At 41.4% G+C, this 12655-nt stretch overlaps 1 pseudogene; it reads left to right on the plus strand.

Annotated features, from left to right (window-relative positions):
- Positions 1 to 208: 208 nt before the first annotated feature.
- LOC114404877 overlaps positions 209 to 12655 on the plus strand; it is a 103265-nt pseudogene continuing 90818 nt past the window's right edge.

Below are 12655 nucleotides of genomic sequence, written 5' to 3' on the forward strand. Positions count from 1 at the left end.
TTGAGACAAAAATCGCAAGAAGGGAAGAGGAAGAAATGAGATCCAAAACACAAGAGCTAAAGAAAGAAGCTGAAAAATCCAAAGCAGTGGCAAAAGAACTAGAGAAGAAACTAGAGCTTTACCTAAAGCAAGCTGAGGGTGCAAAAGCATCAGAACAAAGAGCCATTGAGGAGATGAAGATGAAGACATGATTGACAGAACAGAAACAATGGCAATGGGTCAGGTTCAACCAATCAACAAAAGGAGGAATGAAGTGGACAGAAAGGTGGAGGAAAACTTTAAAGCAATTGAGGAAATAAAAGCTGCAACTAATATGGCTCTAAGGAATGCAGAGATGGTAGATTCTGCAAAGGTTGCAGTTGAGGGTGAACTGAGGCTTCTTGAAGAACAGTGTGTGTGTGTGTGTGTGTTTTCCACTTTCATTATTTTTTTCTTTAATTTGAGATGCTATGCGACTCAAGTTACAAGTCTATTTTTTAATCAGCTTGATATCAAAATTATATCTTTAATCATTTATCTTATCTATAAAAGATGTTATTAATAACAAAAGAAAATAAGTGTTTTGGAGCAAAACTAGCAGCAGCTGAGGCTGAAAGGAAGAGTATTTCATATGCATCACAAGAAAAGTGCGATGAGGAATACCCTTATCATCAGATTTTGCAATGTTTTCAAGCACCAACAGTCTATGTGTAGAGATGACTACTTTGGCAGGGCATGACTGTATAATTTATGTTGCCCTTGGCCATTGAATTAAGTCTGCCCTTAACTATATAATTTATCACTATATAATTTATGCTGAAAGCAGAATTTGCCTAATTGCCAAGGCTTATGTTGTTGGCAATGACCCCTGCTATCATCAACTTATGAGCCACTGCTATATATAAACAGGTTAAAGGAGGGACCTATTATCCCATTACCGTCAAGAGGCACCTCAAGAGGGTACAACCGATTTCAGCTCAGTGCAAATTGCACTACATATATCTTGTTCATTATGTGCTACAGTTTTAGTAACCATTCAACTTGAGGACAATGTTTCAATTGAAATCATAGAAGCAACAAATGAAAGACATATTTATTGTGATGTTGACTAGGCAAGCTATCCTACAGGCTGGCGCTCTACTACTAGATACTATGTATTCATAGGAGGAAATCTGATTTCTTTGAAAAGAAACAAAATGTAGTGCAGAAGCTCAATATAGGGTCATGGCTTCAGCCACTTTTGAACTGATGTGGGTCAAAAAACTCCTCAAAGAACTTAAATTTTGTCAAGTTTAGCATATGCAACTACATTGTGATAATCAGGCAGAACTTCATATTGCTCTTAATCCAATATTCCATGAAAGAACCAAACACATAGAATTTGATTGCCACTTTGTTCAACATAAGTTGTTGCCTAAGGAAATTAGTATAGGAAAAAGTAGCTCTAATGATCAAGTATATCAATAGTGATTGGCTCAACTATCCAAATACTACTTTGTGAACACTCTTAGGAAAGTAATCAAATTATTCAAGCCAGAGAGTAATCTGAATCAACCAATTTCAGTCCAGGATGAGGCAAGCATTTTGAACAGAATATTTGCAGATTTTCGCTCTGGTTGATATTGGAAGTTGTTGGGGTTTGGGGCGTTTGCATACTATTGCAGTGGTGGTTGTGTCATAGTGAAAGTTTTTGTGATGGCAGAAGCGGTTGTGAAGGTGAAGAGGACCAAAAGGGTGGCGATGAGTAGGAGCATATTAGGGTTTAGGCTCAACAGAGAAAGAGGTAGCAGATTGGGAAAAGAAAGAAAGAAAAAAAAATTTAACATGCAAAACGATGTCATTTTTTTACTTTTTTTTCCACGTGTAATCCCAATCAGACAAAAATCACACCTAATTCCATGCATGGCATGCTTGCATGGTCAATTAACGACCACATATGCAGATAACGATTTCGGACTAACGGTAGGGACTTGAAACAAAATTTTTCAAATATTAAGGACTTGATCCGAAGGAAAAATTTATTAAGGACCAAACGCAAAAAACAAGTATTTATCAGGGACCAAAAACGTATTTAAGCCTTTTATTTATCAGTTAATTACTTATTAAAAGTTAAATAATTATGTAAAAAAAAATCGAACCCCCACCCCCATTAATGCATTCCTGGATCCGTCCCTACCAATGTTGTGCCCATTGGCCACTAATGGGTGTACAAAATTAAGAGGAAAATGGATGGATCTATTGAGAGCTAGGTTCAAGGCTCGATTGGTGGCCAAATGTTAATTACAACCAAATTAAGGGTGTGATTACTTTAATACTTTCTCACCAATGGCAAAGTCAACCATAATCCGAGTTTGACCTTTTGGCTTTGGCATCTATCAACAACTGGTTCATTCACCAATTGGATGTCAATAACGCATTTCTCCATGGGGATCTAAAAGAAGATGTGTATATGCAAGTGCCTCAAGTGTCAGGAAAGAATAAGGTTTGCAAGGTTGTTAAGTAACACTATGGACTTAAACTAGCTAGCCGCAAATGGTATGAGAAGTTGAATTTCTTGCTTCTCCAACTTGGATTTCAACATTCTATAGTTGATCACTCCTTTTTTATCCATCACACACTTGATTCCCTTACTACTCGTGTATGTAGATGACATAGTGATTGTTGGAAATTCTATGGATATAACTTCGTTCAAGCAGATTTTAGATAATCAATTTGGGCATTCTTAAGTTCTTTCTTGGTTTTGAAGTTTCTCACTCACCAAGAGGTGCCTCTTTATGACAAGGCCAATATTGTCTCGATCTCTTAATTGATGCTGGTGTTCTCAATGCCAAACCTGCAAGCACCCCTTCTGAACCTACCTTGAGACTTCGCCAAGATGTCGCCTCCTATACCTAACTTTCACACGCCCAGATATATCCCATGCTGACCAACAACTTAGTCAATTTTCAGCCCTCCCAACAGTGAGTCATTATCAAGCAGCCTGAGCATACTTTGGTATTTGAAAGGGAATCCCAGTGAAAGGACTTTTCTTAATTTCTCGTGTCATGTATAATACAACTCCCTGATTTTAGTGACACAGATTGGGGTGGAAGTCTCGATACTAATCATTCTATGACTGGTTATTGTTTCTTTTTGGGAGACTCGATCACTGGTTTGTTGGAAATCCAAGAAGCAGCCAATAGTAGCAAAGTCCTCATCCGAGGCAGAATATTGAGCCTTAGCTCAGCTACTTGTGAGCTGCAATTGTTGCTTTTTCTTCTTCAAGATCTCTCCATCACTTTTCCAAACAATTGGTGATCTGATGCAATAACCAAAGTGCCTTGCACATCGCAACCAAACCCATTTTCAAGAGAGGACCAAGCATCTCGAGATTATTTTCATGTTATCCGTGAGAAATGTATGGATGGATTAATGCCACTGCTACCCTTATACACCACTGACCAAACTGAAGACCTCTACACCAAAAGTTTACATCCCAAGCATTTTTAGAAATTTGTTTTCAAGCTGGGATTGATTGCTCTTTTCCAACCCGCGGCACGAGGGGGGATATTACACATATATTAGTTGGTTAATGGTTCAACGAATTTATTTGTTTGCTATAACCTGCTATAGTCGATTTAGATAGTCCACTGTATAAAGCAACTTTGTATGAATTATCCATTTGTTATTCTTTAATCGTTTTAATTGTCTCTTAAAAAGTAACATCTATGAAATTTGAAATTCTGATACCAGGGGACAGATGTCGTACAGGATGTCACGACATCACGCTTCAGAACATGCAGTTTATGTGTGTCCGTATGAACAGATTAAACAAGTAATAACACAAGAGAATTGTTTACCCAGTTCGGTGCAACCTCACCTACATCTGGGGGCTACCAAGCCAGGGAGGAAATCCACTCTCAATAGTGTTAGTTCAAGGTCTAACAACCCCTGTTTACAACCTTCTCACCTAACCACTACCCGTGCGATCTCTACCTAAGACCCAATCTTAGATATGAGAACCTCTGCTCACTCCCTCTCACTCACACTCCCGTGTTTACAATTTATTCAAAGACACACCAGAGATCAACTCTGAACAAATGGGATCAACCCTACACAATAGAGATCAACTCTACACACTCAGGTCCAACACTTGATGTTAGTATACCATCAAGGTGGCTCACAAACACACTCAAGTCCTAAAACTCACAAAATAACTCTTCAATCCCGGACTTGGTCAAGAACTCGTGCAGCCTCCATGATTATATAGCCGTGTACGATTCTGGGCTGCAAGTTCTTGATGCTGGAGGAGATCTATCTCTTACCTGAAAATCTGCAGTTAAGGAACTAAAAGATACCTTTTGTTCTTTTAGTTTGAATCTTTAATCTTTAATCTTTAATCCCTGAACGAACTCTTCTACTTTGAAATTCGAACTATAATGATCTTTTAATTCGTTCCTAAAGATAGATCTTCTTATCTCTTGCTAACTGCACAATAATCTGTTAAAGATATAACAGATTTATATGTCCAGTATTTTCGGGCCAGATGTCGGGACATCGTATCCGACATCTTGGATCCTGCAGCTTCAATGCTTCACTTGACTTTTATCTTGCATTGTACAGCAATTCCAGTATTCTCGAGCAGGATGTCAGGACATTGTATCCGACATCGTGGATCCTTCAACTTCAATTCATCACTTGACACTTTATCTTGCCTTGTGCATTGTGCAGCCCGATCTTATTCGTTGACATAACGTTGGACATCATGTGCAGCAACTCCAGCTTTCCTTCATTGTCTAAGTGCTTATGTTTTAACAAAATCTTAGCCAACCTTTTTAAACTCAGTAGTGCTAAGCACTAACAATCTCCCCCTTTGGCAAATTTTGTCTAAAACATACTTAGACACTTCCTGAGCAGGTACGAGCAGTTATGCAAGTGGGATCAGCAACATTCATTATCAGAGTAATCAAGCACAGCGGAAATTCTTCAAGTTGCTAATCTACAAGTCTTCTCCAGGATGTCAAGACATCTCTGATGACATCAGCTTTCTGCTTCTGCTCCCCCTGTCTCCATGCTTACTGCATCATCTTCTATCAGCTACTAGTCTTCTCCAGGATGTCAAGACATCTCATGTGACATCCGCTATCTGCTCCCCCTGTCTTTATGCTCCTACTGCAGCATCTTCTAGCAGCTTCTAGTAGCTTACATTTGTCATCATCAGCAGCAGTCTCCCCCTCAACGTCATACAACTCCCCCTCAAGTCATGAATCATGCATACATCGTATCCTACTGCCATACATCTACTATTGCATACATTCAACATAATCATGCATAATAGCAAGCATAATACTATTACTCCCCCTTTTTAGACATAAATTTGGCAAAAGTAGGATGCATGAAATTAATGTGCAAATATTACAGACCAATAACAATCAATTGTTCAAAGGGGCATGCCCCTATATCTAGTAACAGTGAAAAACAAAATTAAAGGTCTGATGATCATGGGGTGGCTTCAGAATCATCATCGGATTCTGTCTCTTCTGCTGCATCTTCCTCTTCCTCAGCAGCTTCTTCTTCTTCTTCAGCTGCTTCTCCTTCTTCCTCAGCTGCTTCTTCATCATCAATGCCACTCTCTGAGAGCCTTTTGATCAGCAGTTCTAGCTCCATCTTCTTCTCAGTGGTGGCTTTGATGGTTGCTTCCAGCACCTTGCATGTGTCCTTGAGTTCAGCAATCAGAGCATCCTTGGACACAGCACCTGAAGCAGCAGCTTTCCCTGATGTCGAGACAGATGTCGAGACAATGTCTGGGACATGTGTCCCTTCAAACAGTTTGTAATGCAGGGATAGAGGAGATTCTCTCTTCATCACAGAGTCAGTGTAGTTTAACATATTGGGATGCTGACTCAACATAATGCCACACAATACAGTAGGGAAGGCAATGGGTAATTTGATAGCAAATGATTCTGAATGCTTAACAGTTTGATCAAAAATATAGTTTCCAAAATTAAATTTGGACTTGGTTCCAACAGCATACAGAAATTTACCCAAACCTGTGGCAATAGTGGAAGTATGATTGGTGGGTACCCAGTTTGCAGCACCAATCCTGTGTAGAATTGCATACTTCACACTTAGCTTCCCTGCTGAAAGCTTCCCTTTCTTCGGCCAATGCTGGACTTGTTTGGCAGTGATTTCCTTGGCAATTTGATGCTCAGAAACAGCAATATCGATCACTCCATCAGTAGGTCTGCCCAGATACTTGTTAATCACAGCAGGGGAGAATTTAACACACTTTCCTCTGACAAACACTCTTTGATAATCATCACTTTTTCTGTTTGATATGTCAGAGGGAATGTTGACAATGAATTCCCTGACTAAGCCTTCATAGCAATCTCCCAACTTGCTGACAGTCTTCAGCAGTCCAGCAGCCTTGATGAGGTCCATGATCTCCTTGCAATCCAAGGCAGCTCTTCCCAGTTCTCTTTCCAAGGCCAGTCTTCGTTGATACACGAATTTCCACCTTTCAGCATTGCCAATGGAGTGGAATGAAATGTTGTCCAATGGTGCATCAGGAACATTTCCAGGCACCTTCTTCCCTGAAGTCTTGGCCTTCTTAGATGTTGAGACATCTAGTTCGACATCCTCATCAGAATCGGATGAGGAAATTTCTTTCCTCTTCTTGGAGGGGATAGCAACCTTGCTTCTTCTGGATGTGGCAGGAGTGATTGGAGTACTCTTCTTCTGGGCCATAGTCTTGATTCGTCCAGACCTCTTAAGGGGAGTTTTTCCCTTTCTGCTTTGTAACCTTTCTGCAATGCCCGGTGCCAACCTGTTGGCAATGGGTTCTTCATCAGATTCTGCTTCTTCAAGGTCAATGAGGTTACCTGGAGCAGGTTCTGGTGCCCTTGGTGCAGGAGTTTCCTCTGCGGCTTGATCATCTTCCTCAGTTGATCCCTCTTCACTGGGTGAAGGGAGTGCTTCAGCATTTGGAGCGGAAGATGTTGGAACATCTTTCTTGACATCAGGCACAGAAACATTTGGGTTGGACGATGTTGGGACATCTTCATCAGCTTCAGGAACAGAGGCGTCTTTCAAGATGCTACTCACAATGCTGCGTATTTTCTTGTCCATCTCCGTGTCTACTTCCCTAGGACTCGTTGCAGGGCTAGGGTTTTCAGCAATCTTCACTCCCTGTGGTCTTCTGGGAACCAGTTTCTCAGGGACAGAGGCTTGACCAGGAATTATTTGGATAGGTTGGATGTTGAGTTCAGGTTGTTCCTGGTGTGGAGATGATGGGACAGATGGTGAACCAGAAGCTGCAGTTTCTTTTGATGAGGTAGCCATGGAAAAGCAGAGCGTTTGGAATGATTTCGTAAATCTCAGAAAACTATTGGGAAATGCTGAACAAAACACGAATGTCAAGCAGATATATATTTGAATGAGGAATGTAGAGGGCCGTGTGAAGCAACGGTCGAATCTTCCTTGGTTCAGTAGTGAACGTGCTATTAATGCTAAGTGATTCGTTTGGGCACGTTCAGATTGCTGTAGTTGCTATAATTCCTCTAGCACACAAATGCCCAGCTTGCCCCTCAGTTTTTCAAACTGATTTGCATCCAAAGCCTTTGTGAAAATATCTGCTATTTGTTCCTCAGTGTCAACATGCTTTAGTGTGATCACTTTATCATCAACAAGATCTCTGATATAGTGATGTCTAATGTCAATGTGCTTGGTTCTGCTGTGTTGAACAGGATTTTTAGAAATATTAATAGCACTCATGTTGTCACAGTACAATGTCATGACATCTTGTTCGACATTGTACTCCTTCAGCATCTGCTTCATCCAAACTAGCTGTGAACAGCTGCTTCCTGCTGCAATATACTCGGCTTCCGCTGTAGATAGGGACACACAGTTTTGCTTCTTGCTGAACCATGAAATAAGATTGGTTCCCAAATAGAAGCATCCACCAGAAGTGCTTTTTCTGTCATCTGCACTTCCAGCCCAATCAGCATCACAATACCCAACCAGCATTGGATTTGAACAATGACAGTACATAATCCCATAGTCACTGGTGCCATTTACATATTTCAAAATTCTCTTTACTTGAGTCAAGTGACTTATCTTAGGATTGGCTTGATATCTTGCACAAACACCTACTGCATAGGTGATGTCGGGTCTGCTAGCTGTTAAATATAATAAGCTCCCTATCATGCTTCTGTACAGGCTTTGATCAACACTGGTGCCAGCTTCATCCTTTGACAGCTTCAAGTGAGTAGGTGCAGGTGTTCTTTTATGGCTGGCATTCTCCATCCCAAACTTCTTGACAATGTTCTTTGCATACCTGCTTTGTGAGAGGAATATGGAGTCCTCCATCTGCTTCACTTGAAGTCCTAGAAAATAAGTCAGCTCTCCAACAAGACTCATCTCAAATTCAGATTGCATCTGTTGGACAAAATGTCGAAGCATCTCATTCGACATCCCTCCAAACACAATGTCATCAACATATATCTGTGCAATCATCAAGTTTTCAGCATCTTGCTTGACAAAGAGAGTCTTGTCAATTCCTCCCTTCCTATACCCTTGCTGAGTAAGGAACTCTGTTAGCCTTTCATACCAAGCTCTTGGAGCTTGCTTCAATCCATAGAGAGCCTTCTTGAGCCTGTATACATGATCTGGATGAGTCGGGTCTGCAAATCCCTTTGGCTGCTCCACATAGACTTCTTCATTCAGGTATCCATTCAGAAATGCGCTCTTCACATCCATCTGGTACAGCTTGAATTTGAGGATGCAAGCCACACCAAGTAATAATCTGATGGACTCAAGTCTAGCAACTGGGGCAAAAGTCTCATCAAAGTCTACACCTTCAATCTGAGTGTAGCCTTGAGCAACCAGTCTGGCCTTGTTTCTGGTTATGACACCTTCTTCATTGGTTTTGTTCTTGAAGATCCACTTGGTGCCAATCACATTAGTTCCCTCGGGCCTAGGAACTAGCTCCCAGACTTCATTCCTTTTGAATTGCTCCAATTCTTCTTGCATGGCATTGATCCAGAACTCATCTGTCAGTGCCTCTTTCACGTTCTTGGGCTCAATTTTGGAGACAAAACATGAGTTTGAGACGATCTCAACCTCCCTTGATCTTGTAGTGACCCCTCTGTTTGGATCTCCTATAATCAGCTCCTTGGGGTGCATCTTCTGGATTCTAATGGAGGGTCTCTTGTCAGGTTGGTTGATGTTTGAATCATCTGTAGCAGGATCAGAGTTTTCTGCATTTTCTCCACTTTTAGCTGCATCTGCTACATTGTCTCCCGATGTTCTGACATCTTCTTCGACATCTTTCTTTCTTGCTGGAGACAGATCATCAACAACCACATTGATGGATTCCACCACTGTTCTGGTTCTGGAATTGAATACTCTATATGCTCTGCTGTTTGTAGAGTATCCCAGGAATATTCCTGCATCACTCTTGGGATCCATCTTTCTCCTTTGCTCTCCATCTGCCAAAATGTAACATGGACTTCCAAAGATGTGGAAGTGCTTGACAGTTGGCTTCCTCCCTTTCCAGATTTCATACAGTGTGGTTTCTGATTTCTCTTTGATAAAGTTGACCCAGGTAAATCTGGAGAAATCATCCACAACAACATAGGCATACCTCTTTCCTCCAAGGCTTTCAACTTGCATAGGCCCCATCAAGTCCATGTGAAGTAGTTCCAGCACCCTGGAAGTGGTCTGATGTTGAAGCTTCTGGTGGGACATCTTGACTTGCTTTCCAATCTGACATTCACCACGGATTCTGCCTTCTTCTATTTTCAGATTGGGGATGCCTTTAACAGCACCTTTGTCAATGATTTTCTCCATGCCTCTTAAGTGCAGATGTCCGAATCTTTGATGCCATATTCTGACTTCATCTTCTTTGGAGGATAGACATGTGGAGGAGTAGCTGATTTCTTGGGGTGTCCATATGTAACAATTGTCCTTTGATCTGCTGCCCTTCATTAGAACTTCACTCTTCTCATTTGTCACCAAGCATTCTGACTTTGTGAAGTTTACATTGAATCCTTCATCACACAGCTGACTGATGCTGATCAAGTTTGCAGTCAGTCCCTTCACCAGTAGTACTTTGTTCAGACTAGGAAGTCCATCATGAGCTAGCTTTCCCATTCCAATGATCTTTCCTTTAGAGCCATCTCCAAATGTCACATAACTAGTGGAGCAGGGCTCAATGTTCAGCAGGAATTCTTTGACTCCTGTCATGTGTCTGGAACAGCCGCTATCTAGGTACCAATCTTCCTTAGCTGATGCTCTAAGTGAAGTATGAACAACAAGACTGACAGCCTTGTGTTTTGGAACCCACATCATCTTCTTTCTGCTGTTGCTACTTTGAGTTCCATGATGTGGATGGCCATGTAGATGATAGCAAAAGGGCTTTATGTGACCATACTTGCCACAGTAGTGACACCTCCACTTCTTTCTTTTGCTTTTTTTCTGCTGCGTTCCATGATGTCGAGACCGATGTTGTGACATCGTGGCTCCAGTCCTGTTTTTGGCAGGAACAAATTCTGTCATGGTTGTTCTGCCAGCAGACTTAGGATTAAATCCAAGTCCTCTCTGGTTTCCAGCATTCTTTCCAAGCAGCAGCACCTCATCAAGTGTATCTGAGCCTTTGTTCAGCATCTTTATTGATTTTGTCATGTTTTCCAGCTTAGAGTTCAGAAAACCGACTTCACCTTTAAGCTCAGAGATCTCCTCTTTATGTGCCTCCTTCTCAGCTTCCAGATCTGCAATGACCTTCTTCAGTTGTGCTTCTTGTTGAAGGATCTTCTCACTTTTGATGCATAGTTTTCTATAGGATGCAGCAAGCTCATCAAAAGTGATTTCACTGTCTGTATCACTTGAATCTTCAGCAGTTTCAAATATCCCAGTGAGTGCATTCACATCTCTGTCAGAATCACTTTCTTGTTCACTCTCTGTATCAGATTGACATACAGAGAGTCCCTTCCTGTGCTTCTTGAGATGAGTGGGACATTCAGCTATGATGTGTCCATAGCCTTCACACCCATGGCATTGAATTCCTTTGCTGTGACTGGGCTTTACATCTGATCTTTTCTGGTATTTACTGCCTTTCCTGATGTCGAAAGGGATGTTCTGGACATGTGGTTTCTGCCTCTTGTCCATTCTGTTCAGCACTTTGTTGAACTGCTTTCCAAGGAGCACAACTGCATTTGTCAGACCTTCATCAGTAGCCAGGTCATACTCATCTTCTTCTCCTTCATCATTGGACATGAAAGCCAGATTCTTGCTCTTCTTTTCAGCCCTATCCGAGAGTCCTAGCTCAAAGGTTTGAAGAGAACCAATGAGTTCATCTACTCTCATGTTGCAAATGTCTTGGGCCTCCTCTATTGCAGTGACTTTCATGTCAAATCTCTTAGGCAAGGATCTGAGGATCTTTCTCACCAGCTTTTCATCTGTTATCCTCTCTCCCAAGGCAGTGCAAGCATTGGCAATTTCAAGAATGTTCATGTGGAAGTCATGAATACACTCTTCCTCCTTCATCTTCAGATTTTCGAATTTTGTAGCCAAGAGTTGCAATCTGGACATCTTCACTTTGGAGGTTCCTTCATGAGTGATTTTCAGGATCTCCCATGCATCTTTGGCCACTGTGCAAGTGTTGATCAGTCTGAAGATGTTCTTGTCAACTCCATTGAATAGTGCATTCAAAGCTTTGGAGTTTCCAAGTGTCAATTCGTCCTCTTCTTTAGTCCAGTCTTCTTCTGGCTTCAATTCATCAGTGGGCTTTCCTTCTGTGTCCAGCATCTTGGGATGTTCCCAGCCTTTGATGATAGCTTTCCAGGTTCTGCTATCCAGTGATTTGAGGAAGGCCACCATTCTTGCTTTCCAGTATTCATAGTTGCTTCCATCAAGAATTGGTGGTCTGTTCACTGGTCCTCCTTCTTTCTCCATGTTCATCAGAATTTATCTCCCCAGATCTCACTCTGTGATTTCGAGTGTTTGCTCTGATACCAATTGAAATTCTGATACCAGGGGACAGATGTCGTACAGGATGTCACGACATCACGCTTCAGAACATGCAGTTTATGTGTGTCCGTATGAACAGATTAAACAAGTAATAACACAAGAGAATTGTTTACCCAGTTCGGTGCAACCTCACCTACATCTGGGGGCTACCAAGCCAGGGAGGAAATCCACTCTCAATAGTGTTAGTTCAAGGTCTAACAACCCCTGTTTACAACCTTCTCACCTAACCACTACCCGTGCGATCTCTACCTAAGACCCAATCTTAGATATGAGAACCTCTGCTCACTCCCTCTCACTCACACTCCCGTGTTTACAATTTATTCAAAGACACACCAGAGATCAACTCTGAACAAATGGGATCAACCCTACACAATAGAGATCAACTCTACACACTCAGGTCCAACACTTGATGTTAGTATACCATCAAGGTGGCTCACAAACACACTCAAGTCCTAAAACTCACAAAATAACTCTTCAATCCCGGACTTGGTCAAGAACTCGTGCAGCCTCCATGATTATATAGCCGTGTACGATTCTGGGCTGCAAGTTCTTGATGCTGGAGGAGATCTATCTCTTACCTGAAAATCTGCAGTTAAGGAACTAAAAGATACCTTTTGTTCTTTTAGTTTGAATCTTTAATCTTTAATCTTTAATCCCTGAACGAACTCTT

The sequence above is a fragment of the Glycine soja genome, chromosome 3, assembly GCF_004193775.1.
Source record: "Glycine soja cultivar W05 chromosome 3, ASM419377v2, whole genome shotgun sequence".
NCBI classification, from domain to species: Eukaryota; Viridiplantae; Streptophyta; class Magnoliopsida; order Fabales; family Fabaceae; genus Glycine; species Glycine soja.